The following is a 25,298-nucleotide window of genomic DNA, read 5'->3' as shown; positions in this document are numbered from 1 at the left end:
GAAATGTAATAAAGTGGATGCAAATAAACCATTGCTTAGAGATAATTTATAGTCTTAGATGATTATGTTAGAATAAAACACTGAAAAGCAATCATTATAGCTTCCTTGTCAAGAATTTAAAAGAAAATTAGAAGAATATTGAATAAAGGAAAGAAAAAGTAAAAGTAGACATCTATCAAATACCATTAAAAATACCACACATAAAAAAGGATCCAATGATTTTTAAAGAAAAATGCTAATAAAGTTAATAAACCATTAATAAAGGCAATTAGGGAAACACAGGGAAAAGTAACACAAATAACCAATTTCAGTAATTAATATAGAATCATCCTTTTGTAGAGGTTATAGCCCTGGCCTGAAGCACTGGCATCCCATATGGGTGCCAGTTGGAGGCCTGGCTGCTCCTCTTCTCATCGATCTCTCTGCTATGGCCTGGGAAAGCAGTAGAAAATGGGAAATGACCCAAGTTCTTTGACCACTGCACCTGCATGGGAGACCCAGAAGAAGCTCCTGGCTCCTGGCTTTGGATCTGCACAGCTCTGGCCATTGTAGCCATCTGGAGAGTGAACCAGCAGATGGAAGGCTTCTCTCTCTCTCTCTCTCCCTCCCTCTCACTCTCTCTCTCTACTTCTCTCTTTAACTTTATCTTTCAAATAAATAAATCTCTAAAAAAATACACCATGTTTTGAAAATTGAATTTCCAAAACACAAGTGTAACATAAAACAATATAGGGTGATCACTGATGCCATAAACAAGAGTGTCAATTTGTTAAGTCAACAACAGGAGTCACTGTGCACTTACTCCTCATGTAGGATCTCTGTCCTTAATGTGCTGTACATTGAGATTTAATGCTATAACTAGTACTCAAACAGTATTTTTCACTTTATGTTTCTGTGTGGGAGCAAACTGTTGAAAGCGTTACTTAATACATGCTAAATTGATCTTTTGTATATAAAAATAATTGAAAATGAATCTTGATGTGAATGGAAGGGGAGAGGGAGCAAGAGAGGGAGGGTTGCGGGTAGGAGGGAAGTTATCGGGGGGGGGGTCATTGTAATCCATAAGCTGTACTTTGGAAATTTATATTCATTAAATAAAAGTTTAAAAAAGCCATAAAACAGGAAAGCTTCTAAGTAAGTTGAATCACATTTTGAAAATCCCAAACAACCAACCAAGAAAAAAGTCACACAGTAAAAATTTCAGGTCCAGATTTACAGAATGCTCCAGAGTTTTAAGGTAGAAAAAAACAGATCTACATTTCCCAGACCTACCCAAAGTAAAAATAAGCAGAGAACATTTTTAAATTTCCTTTGGAAAATCAATGTTTCTTTGATGATGAAGCAAGTGGACCAGGCTATGAAATAAAAAATAAGTTTTTTAAAAGCATCCATTCATAAACTGAGCTATAGGTATCCAAAGCAAAGTAATAATGTAACAAATTAAACCCCATAAGAAAACATCAATAGCAAGCAAGATATAATAAAAATGAAACAGTTGTTAAAGTTCTCAGACAATTCATCCAGGTAGGTAAAATTACAGGTAGAAAAACCACATCATCATGTAGGTTACATGTTGTAAAGCATTTAATAAGGTTCAGCATCTAGTAAAAAAATTAAAAACTGCTAGCAGAACATTGAAATAATAAAAGCTAGTGAGTTCAAGATTGAAAGGAACTTACAAAAACAGTGCAACTAGTACAGGATCACTGGATTTTCCCCCTCCTGGGAGTAAACCTAGACCATGATACCTGTACTATCTCTCTTCAGCTTTCTATTGCAGGAGTAGTCAGGGAAATAAAACAGTAAAAAGAAGCTATAAGGTGCAAAAATCAACTTCTAAGTAACAAAGTGTGACTATATTGGATGCTGCTTTAATACAGAGATGAACTATGAAGTCTAAAAACATACAAGGATAAATGAAATTACTGGAAAAATCAATATATAAATAATACATAAAATATATAAAATCCACTGGATTACTAAGTACAGCAAGGAATAGAAAATAATATTAAAGGACAATAGGCAGACTAGAAAAAAGTCTGCAAGAGGAATGGAAAAAAGGATGAAAGTATTCAATATATTTAAGTATTCTTAAAATTAAATTAAAAAATGAATGAAAAGAAAAATTAAAAGAAAAACAAAGGCTCAGAAGGCAATAAACAGTCTCTAAATTGTAACTGACCTGAATGAAGTAGGCTGCTGCAACCCCCAGGCAGGATCCTCTCAGGAACAGGGACCAGGGAGGCAGGAGGGGCCAGCAGGTGGCAGGACCAGGAGGTGAAAACCCCTCCTGCTGCTTGGCAGGTGATGTGAGGACTCTGTCGGAACTAAGCCGGGACCGGCCCCTACTTTTCTCCCCTGCGACCCCTGAAGATACGCGTCTGCGCTGTGGAGGGTGCTGATTGGCTCCGTTCTGTATTACGTGTGCGTGCCCTCGGCTACCCAAACTGTCCAATCAGGGGCGCTTGCGTAAACAATGCACAATCACGCGGGATCTTGACGCCACAGTAGTCTTCCGGTTTTGCGGTGGAGCGAGGTCCAGGAGGAGTTTTCACGGATGGGAACCTGAGAAGGTGAGGAGCGTCCGTTCGCTGTTTTCTGATCTTCCTTCACGCAGGACGCCTGGCAGAGGTGAGTGTGCGGGACAAGGAGTGCGCGGAGGGGTAGGGGGGAGTTGGCAGAAGTTGATGTTCTGCCTGGCAGGACTCGCAGGGCTCCGGAGGTTGTCCCCAGGCCTCATGTCACTGCTGGCACCTCACTTCCTTCGCCCCCCGCTGCTCCGCGGTGTAGGCCTGGACTGGCACCTGGGACTCCGGGCTTCCTGTCGCTTCCTCACAGACTTGTCAGCCCGGAGCCATCTCTGGGCAGCTGTGTGGCAGCAGTCGCCCATCTTCCCCGATTGTGCAGTGGGGGTGAATGGTCCTTTGGGAGAACCCGTGCTGGGGGTGGGAGGGTGCATGCAGGCGAGCAGCTGTCCTCTATGGGGTCCTCGGTTCCCCTTCTCATCCCAGGGCTGACCCTACTCTGACTATGTCAGAGGCAGGGTCTCATTTCGCAAACTCTGACCTCTCAGCATAGCTCTTTCTGGGAGTCTGATATCAGTGTTTTATAGACTAGGCAAGTTAAAATCAAAGCTGTGTGGTTCAAGGCTTTTGGTCCAGGTTTTAGTGGGGCAGGGGGACACTGTGTTTGATACTTGAATGTCATTTTATCACGCACACATTCCCTTAACAGGCTGTCATCTGTGTTTGAACTTTCAAAATAGAAACTTCGGTTACATTTATGAGTGTTTTAAAAAAGATTTCTGTTCCATGATTACCTTCCCAGTCCCAAAGATAAAGTAAAAGATTCCTAAGTTATTTTTAATTTGTATTTTAACAAGGTAATTTTTCAAGATTATTTGAGTACAATTGACAAAATTGGTTTTTACTGAAGGCGTGCAACCTGATATTTTGATACATTACTGGAATTTCAAAAGTATATGGAAAATTAAGATTATTTTTAAACCTATTTTCACAAAACATTTGGAGTCCCCATGTGCATATATATCATGAAATTATTAGGACAATCCAACTTTCATATCCATCAACTTACATCGTTCTTAAAAGAGTACTTAAGTTTTTAATAAGTTATATCTAATGCTGTATTCATCTCGTTATTGTGTTGTATATTATATCTCAAGGAGTTAATTTATCCCATAATTGTAAATGTGTATTGTTCCAGTAACATCTTTCCATTTCCTCCACTCTCAGGCTCATGGTAACCACCATTCTGTTCTGTCTTTCATTTGACTTTATTATATTCCACATATACATGAGATATGTGGTATTTATCATTCTCTGTGATATTCCAAATAGTGTAATGTCCACATCGGTACTTTTGGATCCAAATTGTGAAAAATGTCAGAATTTGCTTTTCTCCACATCTGATTCAGCATTTGACACTTTTGATTTTATTTTACTTTTTGATAATATCTTTTTAGCCTATGTGAGGTAGTAGGCATTATGGTCTTTATTAGCATTGCTGAGCCATTTTTCATATGATTGCTTGCATACGTTGATTGGAAAATCTGATCAAATACTTTGTCCATTTTTATTACAGTATTTGCTTTTGCAATATGTATGTTCTTTATATTATTACATTACTCTTACTATCATCTGCCAAGATTTTCTCCCATCTATTTCTTTTTTAATTTTTTCTGTTAGTATGCAGAATCATTCTTCAGTTTTTAAAAATATTTATTTATTTGAAAGGAGAGTTACAGAGACAGAAGCAGAGAGACAGCAAGAGACATATTCCATTTTCTGGTTCACTCCCCAGATGGCTGCAATGGCCAGAGCTGGGCTGATCTGTACCCACAAGTCAGGAGTTTCTTTTGGGTCTCCCATTTTTCTCTGCTATGCCACAGCTCTGGTGACATCTTCAGCTTTGTGTTAAACCTATAAATCTTTTATTTAAGATATAAAAACTTCATGCATTTTGTAAATACAAATTTAGGAACATAGCGATCCTTTCCATCCTGGCCTCCCTCTCACCTGCACCCCCCACCCTTCTTCCTCTTCCCCCTCCTATTCCCAACCTTATTTTTTGCTAAGATTTATCTAAGATATATTTTCTATTAACTTTAAATGCAAAAGATTAACCCTACACTAAATAAAGAGTTAAACAAATAGCGTGAAAAAAAAAAAAACCAAAACACTGTTCCTCAATAGTGGAGACAAGGGCTGTTCGACGTCATTACATCTCAAAGTGTCGCTTGCATTTCTACAGATTACCTTTGAGGCATACCACAGATCAGGGAGTTCATTTAGTATTTGTCTTTCTGAGACTGACTTCCTTCACTAAATATAATATTTTCCAAATGAAAATGAAAGTATTCCATTTTCATTTTGTTTTTTTGCAATCCTACTTCCTTATTTTTGCTTTTGTCACCTATGCGTTTTGTGTCATATCCAAATTATTGCTGAGGCTAAAGCCAATGGATTTTCTCCCAGTATTTAAGGAGCTTTAAGTTCTGAGATCTTCTGTGTAAGCCTTCAATCCATTTGGATTGATTTTCAGGCATGGTGTAATATAATGATTCACTTTCAGATTCTGGCATGTGGATGGCCAATTTGCCCCTGCCTCCAATGCTGGCCCCCAAAATGTCCAATGAGTACACTCAGTGAACCCATTGTCACTTGATCAAGCACCCCTGATGCTGTGCCTGGAGCTGGACAGTGATAAGGTAGAAACTGGCAGAGTCCAGTTTTAGCATCACTTGCTATCTCATCTCCCAGGCCCATCCTGCTGTGCTCTGCTGCTCTGCCCTGTCTGTATTGGGATACCACAGAAGGGGAGAATTCAGGGAGAGGGACATGAGAAGAGTTTGGGATGATGGGGAGAAACAGACCGTGCAGTGATGGGGTTGGGCTCATGGGGCTGTGTTCTCTCTCTGCAAGCCAGAGATGTGGAGGTAATTCAGAACTTTCCAGGAGGGATGGACATTGTGTTATAACCTTGTTTAGAATGCACATGTCCCATATTGGGGTGTCTGGGCTAAAGTTACATCTTCCACTTCCAGCTTCCTGCTAATGTGTGTTCCTGGATGGGGGGGAGTGATAGTTGAGGTAGTGAATCCTTGCCACCCACCTGAGAGACCCAGGTTGAGTTCCTGGCTTCAGCTTGGTCTGGCATGGCCATAGCTTTATTGGGCATTTGTGAAGTGAACAAATAGATGAGGGTGTTCTCTCTTCCTCTCTGTCTCTGTGCAATCTCTTTTTCTTCCACACTAATTAATTAATGAATTTGTAAAAACTGCATGGAATAATTGGTACCAAATCAGAGTTAAATTATAGGAGTAAATTCCTAGTGTTACATAGCATATTGGAGTAACTATAGTCCATAATCTTATATTTTATGAACAAATAGAATTGTGAATTGTGATTTTGAGAAGGGAATGTGTTGTTTACCCTGATTTGATCAATATGCATGGATTAAAAGCTCATACTGTATTCCATAGATATGTACAATTATTTTCAATAAAAAATTAAAAAACAACATTTTACTTAGTGTATAATGTTACAAGTTGTTGAAATATTTAAATTAGTATCACAATTAATGTGATCTTTGGAAGTAGTTTATTAATACAAATGTAATCTAGAACACATGGACTGATATTTTGTCATGTTAAGTGGAGCAATCAGGAGGCAGTATTTTATCTTAAATTAATGATTAATATTTTAAACTGTTTCATGTAAGAAAAAAATTAATTATTTCTTAAAGTGTATATGGAATTAATTAGAATTAGGGCAATATCAACAAGAAATGTGGAATTAAATGTTGGGTTAATTTTGATGCAGAAATTTCTTGAAACATATGTATAGTTCTTTCATACAAAATATTGTCCATGAATTTGAAGTCCTCTCATATTCATGCTTTCAAATATTTTTGAAATAAAATGAACATATTTTAATTTCATGTTCCACAAAATACTTGAAGCCCCCTCATATTTACTGGTTTTTAGTTTCTTCTGTGAAGCCCAAACTCATGAGCCTGTCTGTGCGGTCCTAACTGTCCCATGTTTTCAGTGTGTGTTCCATGCTTTGTACTACTTTGGGAGTCATATAATCATAAGCACAGTATAAGATAAGCCCATTTTCATTAATTCCACAAATGTTTCATATTATTTACAGTACCTCTTCATGACTATTAGTCCCAGACAGGTCTTAATCCAAATTTTGTCTCCAGACATTGACCTTTTCTGGACTGACCCATAATTGGAATCATATAGTGTTACAGTATGTGTGGTTTTGCTTTTTATTTCTTTTCTCTCTTTTTTCCCTTTTTTGAGTTTCATTACTTTTGTAGTCTGTCATTTCATAATTATTTTTGATTTCTAAATAGTATAGCATTATAAAAGATATACTACATATTGTTGTTTTTCCACATCAGTATTTGGGTTGCTTTCACATTTGGGTTTCATGAATATTGCTGAAGTGAGTATTTGGGTGCATGCGGGCTTTGTATCTTTTAGTGATGTATCTTGGAAGGAAACTGCTGAGGCAATCAATAATCCCATGTAAAACATGCTGAGAAACTGCCAAATTATTTTTCCTAGTGGTCTCACAGTTTTATTGGAAGTTTGTTTACCTATAGCTGAATCAGTCATTTTATTGAATGTGAAGTTGGATTGTCCAGAGGCTTTGATTTGCATTTTCACAATGATTAACTTTAAGCATACCTCTTTTGTAATATTAAAATGTGTTACTGAAATCACTGCTTCATTTTATTATGCTTTTTAATTATACTTTGTAATTTTAGTATAAAATCCATGGTCTTATTTTAATTCATTAGTGCTATTTTCATTCTGTGATGCTACATTGAATGTTCTCATTGATTATATTTTCAGAATGTTCATTGCTACTAAACAGAAATATGATTGATACTTGAATCTTTTATATTTTGCAACATTACTGAATTTTACTTTGAGTGGGTCTATAGTGAATTCCTTAGGATATATTTTACATACAAGATTATGTGTTAGGCATTACAAGCCAAGTTTGCTCTTTTGTTTCTAATTTGGAGAGTTGAATTTTTTATTATGAGGTCTTTAGCAGAATCCTCTAATACACTGTTGAGTAGAACTTCTAAGAGTATTTGTGGTTTGTTTTCATCTTATAGGAGTTTACTGTAGATTTCCCATAGGTGCCCTTCTTGAAGTTCTCTTCAATTCCTAGTTTGTTTAGGGTTTTAATCATAAACTGCATTAGTCAAAATTTTTCCTCTATCATAATGAGGTTATCAAATTTTGATTTCCTTTTATTAGCATAAATTATTACATTAATTTTTTATCTGTAACATTTTCTTTGTTTATATTTGAGAACTACATAGAGATAGAGCTCCTACCTTCTGGTTCACTCCCCAAATGTCTGCAGTAACCAGGTCTGGCATAGAACTGAGACCAGAGCCAGAAGCCAGAAACACAATCATGGCCTCCTATTTGGCTGGCAGGGAGCTAGTTGTACCATCACCACTGCCTCCTAGAGTCCAAATTGACAAGAAACTGGAGTCAGGAGTCAGAGCTAAACATTGAACTGTAATATGGAGTGAAGGTATCTTAGCCAGCATCTTAAATGATGGGCCAAATGCCCACACTTAACCTCTGTAGTCTGCTCCTTTGGTCTATCTGTTTTTGCAGTAATAATGCATTGTTTTGATGACTTTTGCTTTTGAATTAAGGGAATGTGAAACCTCTGATATTTATCATATTTTCAGTAATACTTTGTGTATTTGAATTGTTGACATTCCATGTGAATTTTCTGTATAGTTTTTTTTTTTTAATTTCTGCTAAATGTAAGTATTGGAATGTTATAAAAATATGTTGAATTTATAGATCACTTCGGATCATATTGATTTCATTTTTAATGAAAGTTTTTCTCTTTTTAAAAAGTTGTTTGAAAGACATAGTTACATACAGTGAGAGAGATCTTCCATCCACTAGTTCACTCCCCAAATAGCTGTAACAGCTGGGGTTGAAACAGGCCAAAGCCAGTAGCTTCTTCTGGGTCTCCCAAGTGGGTGGCATGAACCCAAGGACTTGGGCCATGCTACATTGATTTTCCCAGGTGCTTTAGCAGGGAGCTAGATCAAAAGTGGAGCAGCCGGTTTTGAACCAGTTCCCATAAGAATGTCAGCAACACAGGCAGCAGCTTTACCCACTATACCGCAAAGCCAGCCCCAATACTGATTTCTTACATATATTTTATAATCCACAAACACAGGATATATTTCCATTTACTTGGGCCATCTTTAATTCCTTTCAGTAATCCTTTATAGTTTTCAGTGTTTAGATATTTTATTTCAGTGGTTAAATTTATTCCTAATTATTTTATTCCTTTTGATGCTATTGAAAATTCAGTTCTTGTTATTTCCTTTATTATTGTTAATTTTTAGTTTATAAAAAGACAGCTACTTTTACTATGCTTATTTTGTATTATGAAACTTTGTTGTATTTGATTATATTAACAATTTTACTGGAGAATCTTTAATATCCTCTACATGAATGGTCATGCAAATGAGGCTGCAGAAAGGTTCTGTTGTTTGTCCTGCAAGAGTTAGAAATCTGTCTGCTGGGCCGGCGCCGCAGCTCACTAGGCTAATCCTCTGCCTTGCGGTGCTGGCACACCGGGTTCTAGTCCCGGTCGGGGTTCCGGATTCTGTCCCGGTTGCCCCTCTTCCAGGCCAGCTCTCTGCTGTGGCCAGGGAGTGCAGTTGAGGATGGCCCAAGTACTTGGGCCCTGCACCCCATGGGAGACCAGGATAAGTACCTGGCTCCTGCCTTTGGATCAGCACGGTGCACCGGCCGCAGCGCGCCGGCCGCGGCGGCCATTGGATGGTGAACCAACATCAAAAAGGAAGACCTTTCTCTCTGTCTCTCTCTCTCACTGTCCACTCTGCCTGTCAAAAAAAAAAAAAAAAAAAAGAACGCGGGGTATCAGCGCCACTGGCGGAGGATTAGCCAACTGAGCCATGGCGCTGCCTCCCCTCCCCCGCAAAAAAAGAAATCTGTTTGTTGGACATTGGGCTAACACTGCTAACAAAATCCACAGAATCACCCAGGGCATCACACCACCTCTGCTTCATGCATTCCCAGTTAGACACTACAGCTTCTTAAGGGATATCTTACACCCTATAATGTGTATTGTGTACTTCTAGCAGCAGTCTATAAGCATGACTGATCCTAAGGGATTATTTGAGACTCAGGTCCTCTAAACTGCATAAACAAGAGTTTTGGGAGCTGTGAAATAGTGATTCTGAGAGCACCAGGTGACTGCTGCCTGCACTTCAGGTTCTTACTGTTCCAGCCTAGCACATAAGTGATGGCCACATCTACTATCAGTTAGGAAGAGGAAGATTGCTGCCCGTACTAAGGAACTCCATACCAAGGTATGACCTTTGATAGAGATGGAAATACAAAGCCTGTTCAAAGACCCAAGACAAAGACTCAGTGAGAAAGACACACCTGGTGCACATATGTTCCTGACAGGAAGTGATCTGTAACTCAACAGACAGGGACTGGAGAGCTGATAGCCATCCTGAAAAGATGCCAAGATCATCTCGAAAGCACAGTTGATGGTGTCCTAGGTGCAGAATGCTTGTTTGGAGACTGACAAATTGCATATTGCAGCATAAATTTTCTTGCATCAAATGATGGTACACAATTGAGAAAAGAGCTGCTGAGGCATTTAGGTGTTTTTCATAGAGTTTATCTGACTGCCATCCCCATGGGACAGGAAGAAGACCAGAGTAGTCCCATTCTGCCACATTTGGGCTCAGCAGTTTATTAAAACTTTAATCAGTGTTATTCATGTTAAAGGCACTAAGACAGATATTCTATCCACTGATTCTCTCATCAAATGTTCACAATAGTTGGGACTGAGCCAGCCTGAAGTGAAGATCCCAGAACTCAGTCTGGGTGGCAGAGACCCAAGTTGTTGAGCTATCACTTGCTGCCTTCTAGAGTGTGTTTTAGCAAGAAGCTTGATTGGTAGTAGTGTGGGGTCGCAAACCTATGTGCTCAGAGGCAGGATGTGGGCCTCTAAAGATCTATCTTAAGTGTAGTTCCCAAATGCTGATTCATCTACTATTCTATGAGAACTCCCAGTGGAGGCCAAACCCACTCTCCTGGCTCTGATGATCACAGCCCCTAAAGTTCCCAGGCACAACCATCCAAGGAGTCTTCACAGCATCAGACTCCTGCTGTGCTACCTATCCAGTGTACCACCAGGTGCTGTTCTCCCTGACTTCTCTCCATCCATTATCCACAGGCTAGCACCCAATCTGGCCATCCACAACAAAGTCAGAATGCTCTCTACTGATGTGGTGGTGAGAGGGACTTCTAAGATGACTCATTTCAAGTAAATCTCATGGCTTCCTCTAGTCCTTCCTTGACATCCAGGTGGCCCATCTACCCAGATAGCCACCAGTAGCTAGCCCCTGGCACACTAGGCCTGGAACCCCACAGGCACCCCTCTGGATGACAGTCACCTGTTTACTGGCTCATGGCATAGATAATCATAGCCTTATTGGGAACTGAATCATAGGCCATTTGGTCTTCAACTCAGCCTAGCCCTGCTGGGTCATTAAGAAAAAGGCTAGCCCTTAGGATACTCTTATGGTCATCATTCTTAAGGCCATGGTTTACATTTCTGGTGTTGTTCTTTCCCACCTCTCATTTACCATTTCTGATCCTTGGCATGGATGGAATTTATGATAGTCTAACATCATTCTCCAGTATCTGGCTTTGTTATGTTTCAACTGATGGATATGTTGGGTTCACTATATCTGCCTCCTGCTTTATTTAGTTTTTAAGGGTAGCATGTAAGCAGATAATACTTTTTAAGAACATAAATCCAGTACCATCATCCCAACTTTCAAAATTGATAGCTGAATATTATCTAATACCCATTGCTTCTGATTGTCACATAGATTTTGACTTATTTATGGCTGGAAGAATGGCTAGAGGATTTCACTTGGACTTACTCTTACACTATAGGCCATGAAACCAATTCTTCCCATTACTCCGTATTTCCCTTCCAATTCTACAGCTTGAGACCAGTGAAATTAGCTATGCTGGGCTTGGGGAACCAGTAGACTCTTTGAAAACTAACCTTGGACTAGAACACTGTTTTCTACCAGCGCCCCATGCACAGCTACTCCAAAATAGGACTGTGATTCTGCTTTATACTTAGGATATACAGGTCAAAAATATTAAGGCATTTATCTCCCCTCACTGTGCAACTACCCACATAAATGTGACAGATTGTTTTAGTTAGAGACTGCAAGAATGTTAACATATATGCTTGATGTGATGTTACACATATCTGGGAACTTGTCATCTTGAGATTTGTATTTGAAAACTGGCTTATGTACAGGAACAACAGAAATTTGACTGATGGAACATGTGCTCTCACTCGTCTTATGAACTGATCTTAAAGTGTTTAGATTGCATCAGTTGAGCACTGCCCTTTTTATCTGAGAAGTCATGTTGTTTCTATGGATGCATGCTATAATAAGCATTTCCATAGCTCTCTTGATCAAGTACCCTTGGCTGCTATTTCATTCTTATTCAAAGTGAACACAGCTTGCTTCAATAGTTAAGTACTTCCACCAAGTCCCTATTATTATTGTTTTGGAATCTTAGCATTCAAATTGCTGAGTTCCCAGTGTTTATGACATTTCCCACCATCAGGAGTGACCTAGAGAGAAGATTCACCTCTGTGGTACTCAGCAATGACAGTGCCCTTCTCACCAACACACATTTTATAAGTTTCATAAATGGATTGTCTTTGGGCCTCTTGTAGAAAAATAGTCATTTTATAAGCTTTTCAATTTTAAATATACTTCTGTATTAATTTAATAACTGAAGCATAATTACTGTGAGATTTCGATTGTTTCTCTGTCACAGCAATTCAGGTATTTATACCTCACTTAACATGGATTATTTTTATTCAATTTCAGATGTCATGCTAGCATTACCATCACCATTTGGAATTCTTGATAGTCAGTAAAATCCTTTGTTTTCAATGAGTGCTCTCACTTTGAGAAATGCCCCTTTTCTAATTTTGTCCTGTACCCTCAGGACCCAACCCCATACATATTCTCCTACTCCTGATAGAACATATTGGCTATGCCCTGCAACTATTTCTTTTGAGATAGATCTATTTTTCTCTCTTAAAAAACTATACTTCTGTATCTGGGTTCATGAGGATGAAAAAGTTATTTGGTCCTTCAAAGTACTTGTAGGATTAGTAGATGTAGTAAAACCCCCAAGTGAAATCTATTTGTAGGTAGCAGACTCCTTTCTTTCACTAAGGCATATGTGATATGATTATATTACCTTCACATAAGTTCATGAAACCAGGATGACCACAATCAGTAATTTTAGAAAATCCACTGTCTGGGGACTAGTTTAGCAAGACAAAAGAGAGTATAGTTAGTTCTACTAGGCAAAGACCATTTTCCTCATGAGTAAGCAACATAACCAGTTAATTCCCCTAATGTTATGGTATCATCAAAATTATGTAAGTATATTATATGGCTTCACTGGAGTACTGTCATAATTTAATCTTTTTAAAAGTAAGCTTTCTTGCATTTCTCCCCAAATCTACATGTTTGATGAATATTATCAACATTAAAATGATAGTTGTATTAAAATGTTTTATTGACACAGTTAACAATTATAGGTTAATCAGACATGGAAACTAACTTTATGGATGAATATTATAACTGTAGCTAGCTGAATCGTCTTCTAGGACAAACATATAAACCCAACAATTAAAGGTTGATATACAGTTTTGGCCTTGTTGAATATTATAATCTATATAAAGTATTTTATGTCCTAGAAGATGAAATATAAATAACACAGCTAAAGTACTTAACAGAAATTACATTGAAAGTCAACAGTCATTGTCGTAGGTGTCTATCTTAATTTCATGGTTGTTGGTTAAGCCTTATAATTCTAGAAATTCATCTGATTCAGAAATGAAGAAATCCTGTACGTGATATGCTAAGCTGTTTATATAGTCTGCCATATTTGTACTAATACTGTAACCTGTACTGAGAAACCTCTGCTCTAAACTTTTTAACTTTTTCCCCGGAAGACTTAATATTTGATAGCAAGAGTTTTCTGTATAAAGCAGAAATGATCTTAGAATGATAAAACTGGCTGTAGTCAACATATTGTAATTATAAACATCAGAATGGAGAACTCAGTGCTTTGTTGAGGAATAATAAATCATCAAGCTATGGTGTAATTCAGTGATTTCCTGGGGGGAGAGAATATTTTGGGTACTGACAGATTTTCAAAGCTTTCAATTAATGACATAAAATGTATTATAAATAAACTCTAGGCTGGCGCTGCAGCTCACTAGGCTAATCCTCCACCTTGCAGCGCCAGCACACTGGGTTCTAGTCCCTGTCGGGGTTCTGGATTCTGTCCTGGTTGCCCCTCTTCCAGGCCAGCTCTCTGCTGTGGCCAGGGAGTGCAGTGGAGGGTGGCCCAGGTGTTTGGGCCCTGCACCCCATGGGAGACCAGGAGAAGCACCTGGCTCCTGCCATTGGATCAGCGCAGTGCGCCGGCTGCAGCGCGCTGGCCACAGCGGCCATTGGAGGGTGAACCAACGGCAAAGGAAGACCTTTCTCTGTCTCTCTCTCACTGTCCACTCTGCCTGTCAAAAAAAAAAATAAGTAAACTCAATAGACAAGACAATCAGTTTTAAATCTTATAACCATGTCACAAAGTGGGAAAATTATCTTTTACATTAGTAAGCACTAAATCACTAGAATATTTGTATCATGTGGGATACATTTATGAGTAGTAAACCATTTTTGTTTTAAAATATAAATTTATTTTATGAGAAATTATTATTAAATTTTGAATAAGCAGTTTAGAGGTAAAATATAAAATGTGTATGTGGGGGCTGGCATTGTGTAGTAGTAGTGGGTAAAGTCATTGCCTGTAATACCAACATTGCATATGGGTGCCCTTTGGAGTCCAGCTACTTCACTCCTGATCCAACTCCCTGCTACTGTGCCTGGAAAAGCTGCAGGTTATGGCACAAGTTCTTGGGCTTCTACACCCATGTGTGGGACTCAGAACAATTGCCTGACTTTGGACCGGCCCAACTTTAGCCCTTGTGGCCATTTGGGAAGTGAACCAGTGAGTGAAAGTTCTGTGTGTGTGTGTGTGTGTGTGTGTGTGTGTGTGTGGATAACTGCCTTTCAAATAAATAAATAAATCTTTTAAAATGCATTTATGTACAGTATATATATATAAATGTTTCAAAAATCCGTGGTGTTATTTGAACAGTAATAATTGAAGTTCTCTGTTTTAAAATAAATATTAATAGAAGTAAATTCATTGTTTTTTTTATGATTTCCTTGGGTGTTCTCTTTGTAATACTTCATGGGTCTTGGACATACTAGTGGGTATGTTGAAGTTTATCTTGGTATCGTTTAAAATTGTGATGGCAAGAAGAGTTTCCACTGTTTTTGTCAGAACACATCATATCAAATAGCCTATAGTCAGGAAATTCTCAGTTCAAACCTTGCAGAGACAAAAAAACTGAGATCATTTCAAGGAGGGTCCCTCTTTTTCTGGTTTGTATCAACTCTGTAAATCTAAATACTGTTTGCTATGTGCCCTGGATTGTAGAAGGAAAACAAGCAACAAAGCTTTAGCTGCTGAGAATAAATTTTGTTTCAACATTATTCTAAAGACTGTAGTTGATTGAAAGAACTCAAAGAAACAAAAATGGGACCTTATTCCTCAATGTCCTTGATATTTTTAATTCTGAAGTCAATTGAATCCAAAACATCTGGCCTCACATCCATATTGTTCACTTTGATAGTGCTGAACAAAATAGCCCTTTAAAAATCATAGAGTCAGTTGAATTTCAGAACATCTACAGGTTCCATAATGGCAGATTTGGGCCAGCATTGAAATATGAGTGATCAGGAATCTGGTTCTTTTGTTCTGCTGAGAGCACATCCAAAATTTCCCCAGAGGCTGGTGCCATGGCTCAACAGGCTAATCCTCCACCTTGTGACGCCGGCACACTGGGTTCTAGTTCTGGTTGGGGCTCCGGATTCTGTCCTGGTTGCCCCTCTTCCAGGCCAGCTCTCTGCTGTGGCCAGGGAGTGCAGTGGAGGGTGGCCCAGGTGTTTGGGCCCTGCACCCACATGGGAGACCAGGAGAAGCACCTGGCTCCTGCCTTCGGATCAGCACAGTGTGCCAGCCACGGTGGCCATTGGAGGGTGAACCAATGGCAAAGGAAGACCTTTCTCTCTGTCTCTCTCTCACTGTCCACTCTGCCTGTCAAAAAAAAAAAAAAAAGAAGAAGCCAAAATTTCCCCAGAGCAGATGGCCTATGTGAACCTGATCCATGAAGGCTTCAATGTAATTCTATTTAGGTCTCTGTGTAAGATAATAATCATGAACCCAAGGCCCTGATCACCATGAATCTGACCCGAATCCAAAAGCAAAACACAGAGCTAATTATCACTGGCTCATTTTAAAGGACTTACAATTCTGCATACGCTTGGTGCCCAGTGGCCCAGTTATAATTGGCTTTGTAGTTGAATTAAGCTTGGCTTTAAGTTATACAGTGGATAGTGTCTGTTTTCTCCCTGAAGACAAAAGCTGATATCCAGCAGAGTGTTGGCCTGGATACAGTCACCCTAAACCATAGAAGATGACAGTGTTAAGTCACATGTGAGAAATGAGGAAGCTTTCTCAGTAAGGTGGTAACAGTACCTATTGATAGATCTTAGCAGTAAAAGTTCCTGTATGGGGCCAGTGCTGTGGTGTAGTAGGCAAAGCCTTTGCCTGCAGGACTGGCATCCCATAAAGGCACCTATTCATGCCCAAGCTGTTCCTCTTCTGATCTAGCTCTCTGCTTATTGCCTGGTAAAGCAGTGAAAGATGGCTCAAGTGCTTAGGCACCTGCACCCATATGGGAAACCTAGAAAAAGGATACTGGCTCCTGGTTTCAGATCAGCTGAGCTCCAGCCTTTGTGGCCCATTTTGAGAGTGAACCAGCAGAGGACCGTCTGCCTTTCTCTCTCTCCGTCTGTAATTCTACCTATCAAAGGAATAAATAAAATCTTTTTTAAAAAGTTCATGTGTCTGTTTGGTACTTTATATATGCATTTAAAGTTCAAGTGGAAATTTATCTTAATTTAATGTGTTATTTTTCTCATATAGGATTGTTGAAAGAATAAATAGACTAAGTGTGTAGAACAACAATATATATGTGCTAGTAGAATATATGGTAATAAATTAACCCCTTCATTTTTTACATGGAAACCTTTGATCAAAGACTAGAACATTTTCTTCTGATTCTAACTGTAGGACTCTACTTTAGGGTTTCTCACTCCCAGGCCATATTGGTTTTCCTATTTCACCAGATGGTGGAGAACCCCTCCTGTGGTGGGAAAATACAACATTAGGAACAAGCAACATGCAAGAACCATCTAACACAGATGTTCAGGTATTTTGGTTCTTCTAGCTTTGATTTGGATGACCTTTGGAAATGGAGGTGACTGTTAGGATAATAGTGGCTTGATTTGGATGACCTTTGGAAATGGAGGTGACTGTTAAGATAATAGTGGCTTTTGTAACCTTTTTTTTTTAGGTTTTGATGTTGGTGTATGCTTATTGAAGGTAGTTGTTCCTTAGGTTTGAACATTTACATTAATTAGAATTTGATGACAATTTTACCCATTTACTTTTCTTCCCCTTTATCTATATCGCCCCATATTTTTCACATGTAATTCCTCTGTTGCAACCAAATGTTACATTTTCCTACTTGTTTGATGATGTATCTGCTATTCTTTTACTGGATCATTTAAATTCTAGCTTGGGGTTGGCAAACTATGGTCTGTATGTTAGATCTGACTGGCATCTATTTTATAAATAAAGTTTTATTGGAATAGAGCTATGTACACCTATTTATGTATTGCTTGGGGCTGTTTTTGGTTGATTCTAGTTTGTAATGGCAGATGTGAGAAAATACAGAAATAGAGACAGATGGGCCCACAGGACTAAAATATATACTATCTGGGCTGTATAGAAAAATTTGCTGACCCCTGTTCTAATTTTTCAATCTATTTATACTTTTGAGCACATGAGTTGGGATGTATCATCCATTCATTGCACTGGAAACTGACAAGAAATAGATGTGTTTCAATTGGGTTAAAATTTTGCAGGAAACAAATTTTGCAGGATAACCATCCAGGTCATGGAGCTGAAATAGGTATTTAGTTAAAACACATGAATTTCATGAATTTCATGAATTTGACTTTTTTGTGGGTCAAAATAATTTGAATTATGTAATTCCTTAAGGTTCAACCCAGTAATACTCCTAACATAATTTTTCTAGTCTCCCTCCTGCCATGAGAACCTGCTGTCAGTAGTAGGGACTCACTGGTCTGGAAAGCCCATTGCTTACTGTGCAAGCATTTCCTCCTACAGTTTTTTTTTTTTAATTTCCATCTCTCTTCAGGTGGTCGCAAATAATTTTTGCACTTCTGTTAAGCCCATGTTGACATATACATGGTCATCCTAGTTCTTGAACGGAACTCTAAATATCAAGTCTGTATCTGCACCTGGGGAGGAAGAAGTGGATTCAGTGTCCAGGTATCCCTAACAATATCCATTCTGCTGGTTTCCTTGACCTTGATAAGATCCCACTGGTAGGACCACTTCATGGGCAATGTACTTAGCATTCAACAGCATTCATGCTGTTGTAACAATCAGGCTAAGTAAAATAGTTTACCCAGAGCCAATAAATTTCAAAAGTCAAGTTCACTTTACAGTGAATACACTTAATTATTTTCATCAACCAATAGTCCAATTTAATCACTATAAAGATTGAAGTTTCACTTGACCATGGTGGCAGAACTTTGATCAAATCCGCATGACTTTGAGTTCCCAAATATAGAAAGCAACTTTGCAAAGATTGTAAATACAAAATATTTTAACACAGATTTCTGTGGTGGTGTTTTTTTATTTAATCAGTATAGGGAATACTTTCTATTAGATTTAAGGTCAAAGAAACAAGTAGGAGACTGTCCATGATGTAGGAGAAAGAACACTGAGTTTGGGAGTTTTGTTTCCTGGGTTCAAGACCCAACTCCACCATTTAAAAGCTGTGCTAACTCAGACATACTTCTTAATCTATAGATTGGACATTATTCAAGTGCAACTTGAGTTGACATATGCAGTCTGAGGCCCCTACAATTTTAGAAGTGCAAGGCATTCAATAATATTATTCTCATATATTTAATTGCAGAGTACAAATAGCTGATCACAGTGAGAGCTATTAATTATTATATTATTATTTCATAGTGGTTAAGTAATTAGCCACTAGATCACCAAAGATCTTGAAGATACACAGAAATAAAATCTCTCTGCTGACAATACTAATTGGTGTGGTATTCCTCAATCAGTCCTAATTTATGCCTGTAATTCCAACCTAATTACTATCAGTTATCTCTTTCATTCTTAAAATAGTTGCAGTGAAAATGATAAATTATGTGGCCACTTTAAGTAAAATGTAAGTAGAACCTGATGTTCAAAAAAAACATTATGATTAAAATCCTTTATTAGTACATACTGTTGATTTTATGTGTACTAGAAAATAAATTGTCCTGCCCTTATTATCACTTTACAGTTGCACAAAAGATGATTGAAAATGTTATTAGCCTAAGGTCAAGAGTCTGTGGGTCATAACAGGATATAGAGTTATTCTCCCAATATTGAGATATTGTTTTAGTCATTAGGCTACTTTTACTTGCCAAGTGTAATAGGGTCACTGTATTTTTTAGTCAAACTCACAGATGTTTCTTCTTTTTTCTCTTTGTTATTTGTTGCCTCTGGGATGAATAACTCTAGAAGAAACAGCCTGCTTTTGTTGCTTCCCTGAATTGGAAAGACTAACTTGAAATGAAATTGGCTGGTTTTACTCAAAATTTTATTAATTATATTTAAGATTAATGTGTTGAGGGTCCTTGCTGTATATTCATATAAGAATTCTGAATATCCAGGTTTCTGAGGAATCTCCAGACTGACTTCCATAGTGGATTAACCAGTTTGCATTCCCACCAACAGTGGGTTAGTGTCCCTTTTTCCCCACATCCTCTCCAGCATCTATTGTTGGTAGATTTCTGAATGTGAGCCAATTTGACCAAGGTGAGGTGAAACCTCATTGTGGTTTTGATTTGCATTTTCCTAATTACTAGAGATCTTGAACATTTTTTCATGTGTCTGTTGGCCATTTGGATTTTCTCTTTTGAAAAATGTCTATTGAGGTCCTTGGCCCATCTCTTAAGTGGGTTGTTTGTTTTGATCTTGTGGAGTTTCTTGATCTCTTTGTAGATTCTGGTTATTAACCCTTTATCTGTTGCATAGTTTGCAAATATATTTTCCCATTCTGTTGGGTGCCTCTTCACTTTCCTGACTGTTTCTTTTGCAGTACAGAAACTTCTCAATTTGAGGCAATCCCAAATGTTAATTTTGGCCTTGACTGCCTGTGCTTCTTGGGTGTTTTCCAAGAAGTCATTGCCGGTACCTATATCTTGCAGGGTTTCTCCAAGGCTCTCTAATAATTTGATGGTGCCAGGACATAGATTTAAGTCTTTAATCCATGTTGAGTGGATTTTTGTGTAAGATGAAAAGTAGGGGACTTGCTTTGTGATTCTGCACGTGGAAATCCAATTTTCCCAGCACCATTTATTGAACAGACTGTCCTTCCCCCAGGGATTGCTTTTGGATCCTTGATCAAATATGAGTTGGCTGTAGATGTTTGGATTGATTTCTGGTGTTTCTATTCTGTTCCATTGGTCTATCCATCTGTTTCTGTACCAGTACCATGCTGTTTTGATTACAACTGCCCTGTAGTATGTCCCAAAATCTGGTATTGTGATGCCTCCAGCTTTGTTTTTGTTGTACAACATTGCTTTAGCTATTCGAGGTCTCCTGTGTCTCCATATGAATTTCAGCACCAATTTTTCCAGATCTGAGAAGAAGGTCTTCGGTATCTTGATTGGTATTGCATTGAATCTATGAATTGCTTTTGGGAGAATGGACATTTTGATGAGATTGATTCTTCCAATCCATGAGCATGGAAGATTTTTCCATTTCTTGGTATCCTCTTCTATTTCTTTTTTTAAGGTTTTGTAATTTTCATCATAGAGATCCTTAACGTCCTTGGTTAAGTTTATTCCAAGGTATTTGATAGTTTTTGTAGCTATTGTGAATGGGATTGATCTTAGAAGTTCTTCCTCAGCCGTGGCATTGTCTGTGTATACAAAGCCTATTTATTTTTGTGCATTGATTTTATACCCTACTAATTTGCCAAACTCTTCTATGAGTTCCAATAGTCTCTTAGTAGAGTTCTTTGGGTCCCTAAGTAAAGAATCATATCATTTGCAAAGTGGGATATTTTGAGTTCTTCCTTCCCAATTTGTATCCCTTTAATTTCTTTTTCTTGCCTAATAGCTCTGGCTAGAACTTCCAGAACTATATTGAATAGCAGTGACCCTACCATTCAACCCAGCCATCCCACTCCTTGGAATTTACCCAAAGGAAATGAAATTGGCAAACAAAAAGCTGTCTGCACATTAATGTTTATTGCAGCTCAATTCACAATAGCTAAGACCTGGGACCAACCCAAATGCCCATCAACAGTAGACTGGATAAAGAAATTATGGGAATGTACTCTATAGAATTCTATACAGCAGTCAAAAAAAAAAAAAAAAAACGAAACCCAGTCATTTGCAACAAGGTGGAGGAATTTGTAATACTTTATCCATTTTAGTTTTTTTTTGTTCTTGTACCATTGGTTGAACTCTGTAATTCACACACAATTATTCTTAGGTGCTTAAATTTTAACTGAAAAGTGATCCCTGTAAGGAATCTGGAAAACATTATGCTGAGTTAAATAACCCAGTCCAAAAAGGACAAATACCATATGTTCTCCCTGATCGGTGACAACTGACTGAGCACCAAAAAGGAAACCTGTTAAAGTGAAATGAACACTATGAGAAATGGTGACTTGATCAGCCCTTGCCCTGACTGTTGATGAACAACTTAATGTTATTCCTCTTAGTATTTTTTTGTTTATTTGTTCTACTTAATACTTTTGGTTGAATACTGTAATCAATACACAGTTATTCTCAAGTGTTGAAACTCAACTGAAAAGTGATCGCTGTTAAATATAAGATTAGGAGTAAGAGAGGGAAGAGATGTGCAATTCAGGACATGCTCAAGCTGACTTACCTACATGAAAGTTCTCTGCGAGTGAGAAACCAGTGAAAAGAACTGGTCATCAAAGCAGGAGGTACCTTTCACTGAACGGAGGAGAGAAGTTCCACTTTGAATACAACCTTGTCTACATATGATCAGAGTTGGTGAACTCAAAAGGCTTCCATAGCCTTGGAAACTCATGACAAGAGCCTAAGGTGATTACTGATGCCATAAACAAGAGTATCAATTTGTTAAGTCAACAACAGGAGTCACTGTGCACTTACTCCTCATGTAGGATCTCTGTCCTTAATGTGCTGTACAATGTGATTTAATGCTATAACTAGTACTCAAACAGTATTTTTCACTTTGTGTTTCTATGTGGGTGCAAACTGTTGAAATCTTTAGTTAATGTATGCTAAACTGATCTTCTGTATATAAAGAGAATTGAAAATGAATCTTGATGTGAATGGAAGGGGGGAGGGAGTCGGAAAGGGGAGGGTTGCAGGTGGGAGGGAAGTTATGGGAGTGGGAAGCCATTGTAATCTATAAGCTGTACTTTGGAAATTCATATTCATTAAATAAAAGTTAAAAAAAAGATGGAGGAATTTGGAAAACATCATGCTGAGTAAATTAAGCCAGTCGCAAAGAGACAAATATCATATGTTTTCCCTGATCAGCGACAACTAACTGAGCAGCAAAGGGGTAATTTGTTGAAGTGTAATAGACACTATGAGAAACAGTGACTTGATCAGCTCTTGTCCTGACAGTTCATGTACAGTGTAATACTTTATCCATTTTAGTATTTTTTTTTGTTCTTGTACCATTGGTTGAACTCTGTAATTCACACACAATTATTCTTAGGTGCTTAAATTTTAACTGAAAACTGATCCCCGTTAGGAATTTGTAAAACATTATGCTGAGTGAAATAAGCCAATCCCAAAGGGACAAATACCATATTCTCTCCCTGATAGGTGACAACTAACTGAGCACCAAAAAGGAAACCTGTTAAAGTGAAATGAACATTATGAGAAATGGTGACTTGATCAAGCCTCGCCCTGACTGTTGATGAACAACTTAATGGTATCCCTCTTAGTATTTTTTTGTTTGTTCTACTTAATACTTTTGGTTGAATACTGTAATCAATACACAATTCTTCTTAAGTGCTGAAACATAACTGAAAAGTGATCGCTGTTAAATATAAGAGTGGGAATAAGAGAGGGAAGAGATGTGCAATTCGGGACATGCTCAAGCTGACTTACCTCAACGGAAGAGTTAGAAACATACCAGGGGATTGCAATTCAATCCCATCAAGGTGACATGTACCAATGCCATCTCACTAGTCCTGGTGATCAATTTCTGTTCACAATTGATCATAATGATAGGACTAAGAGCCAAAGGGATCACATAAACAAGACTAGTGTCTGCAAATACTAGCTGATAGAATCAAAAAGGGAGAGAACGATCCAACATGGGAAGTGAGATACACAGCAGACCCATAGAATGGCAGATGTCCTAAACAGCACTCTGGCCTCATAATCAGCCCTTAAGGCATTTGGATCTGGCTGAAAAGCCCATGAGAGTATTTCAGGCATGGAAAGCCAAGACACTCTGGGGAAAAAAAAAAATACTAAATGAAAGATCTCCACGAGTGAGATCCCAGTGGAAAGAACAGGTCGTCAACGAAGAAGGTACCTTTTTCTGAAGGGAGGAGAGAACTTCCACTTTGACCATGGCTTTCTAAATATGATCAGAGTCGGTGATCTCAGGAGGCTTCCACAGCCTTGGCAGACAAGAGCCTAGGTTGTTTACTGATGCCATAAACAAGAGTGTCAATTTGTTAAGTCAACAACAGGAGTCACTGTGCACTTACTCCTCATGTAGGATCTTTGTCCTTAGTGTGCTGTATATTGTGATTTAATTCTATAACTAGTACTCAAACAGTATTTTTCACTTTATGTTTCTGTGTGGGAGCAAACTGTTGAAATCTTTAGTTAATGTATGCTAAACTGATCTTCTGTATATAAAGAGAATTGAAAATGAATTATTGATGTGAATGGAAGGGGAGAGGGAGTGGGAAAGGGGAGGGTTGCATGTGGGATGGATGTTATGGGGGAGAAGCCTTTGTAATCTATAAGCTGTACTTTGGAAATTTATATTCATTAAATAAAAGTTAAAAAAAAAATAGCCAGGTATGATGTAATTGGGTTCATACATTTAATATAGTGACATCTTCCTGTTGAACTGATCTGTTAATCATTACATACTGCCCATCTTTGCCTCTTTTAACAATTTTTGAGTTAAAGTCTGTTTTGTCTGATATTAGGATGGCTTGACCCGCTCTTTTTGTTTTCTGTTAGCATGGAATAACTTTTCAGTCTCTGTGTATATATTGTTGGTGAGATGTGTTCGTTTTAAGCAGCAAATAGAGAGCTCTTGTTTTTAATCAATTCAGCCAGTCTGAATCTTTTAACTGGAGAGTTGAAGTCATTTACATTCCAGATTACTATTGATATGTAACAACCTGACCTTGCCATTTTTCCATAAATATTACTATTGTTTACTTTGTATTTATATTACTTTTTTGAAGATTTATTTATTTATTTGAAAGGCACAGTTACAGAGAGGCAGAAGCAGAGAGAGTGAGGTCTTCCATCTACTGACTCCTCGGATGGCCACAATTGCCAGAGCTGCACCAATTTGAAGCCAGGAGCCAGGACCTTTTAGCAGGTCTCCATGCAGTTGCAGGGGCCCAAGCACTTGGGCCATCTTCTCTTTTATAGCCAGCTCCTGAAAGAAGTTCTGATATTCGTGAAATACAAATAACCACTACAATTGGATCATGCCTGGTTACTGGGAACTTTTTGGTCAGGTTTGTTTCTGAAGCTGCTTTATAGCTGGATTTGGCTACTTTACATTAATTTATACAATAAGTGCCTTTTATAAAAAGATATAGTATGATGAAATAAAAATAAAAATAACTAAGAAGTACACAGGAAATGTCTTTTAAAGTTTTATATGATGTAAGAGACAAAGAACAGCACAAACCTTGGAATATCTGTAAAAATAAGAAAGCAAATAAGAATCTTTATTTAAAAATATTTTATTCTTTTCTGAGCTGCAAACCAGTTTCTGGAAAAACAAATATGCAAGGGTTTTAATAAATAATGCTATTATAATTACCTTCTGGCATCTTTTGTTATAGAAAATAAAGTTATAGCAAAGTACATATATAAGTAGAGAACCACTTTCTTGCAATGCAGCAGATATATAGAAAGACGCTCAATATCACTAACATACCAGGTAAATGCAAGTCAAATATTCAATAATATTTCACCTTCTTTTACAGTGCCTTTTGTCAAAAGGATAGGAGATGACAAGTGTAGTCAGGGATTTGGATAAATAAGAACCCATCTATATAATTAGTGGAAATGTACATGGGTACAGCCAGTATGAAGACAATATGAAAGTTCCTCAAAAAGTAAAAATAGAATAACTATACGACTCATCA

At 38.0% G+C, this 25,298-nt stretch overlaps 1 long non-coding RNA gene across 3 annotated transcripts; it reads left to right on the top strand.

The window, feature by feature from the left end:
• The first annotated feature begins 2,455 nt into the window (after window positions 1-2,455).
• On the top strand, window positions 2,456-23,745 carry LOC149119478 (uncharacterized). 3 transcript variants are annotated; one of them, XR_016228739.1, is made up of 3 exons: window positions 2,456-2,631; window positions 16,951-17,033; window positions 22,762-23,745. It is a non-coding gene; the product is annotated as an uncharacterized LOC149119478 (long non-coding RNA). The 3 variants fall into 3 exon arrangements; XR_016228737.1 differs by lacking the exon at window positions 22,762-23,745 and adding an exon at window positions 18,048-19,514; XR_016228738.1 differs by lacking the exon at window positions 22,762-23,745 and adding an exon at window positions 17,178-18,039.
• Window positions 23,746-25,298: the final 1,553 nt, after the last annotated feature.

Source organism: Oryctolagus cuniculus, chromosome Y (assembly GCF_051225735.1).
Source record: "Oryctolagus cuniculus isolate XC-2025 breed Fujian yellow rabbit chromosome Y, ASM5122573v1, whole genome shotgun sequence".
Classification (NCBI taxonomy): domain Eukaryota; kingdom Metazoa; phylum Chordata; class Mammalia; order Lagomorpha; family Leporidae; genus Oryctolagus; species Oryctolagus cuniculus.
Note: the sequence above shows the minus strand (reverse complement) of the source record. Positions and strands in the feature narration are given on the sequence as shown.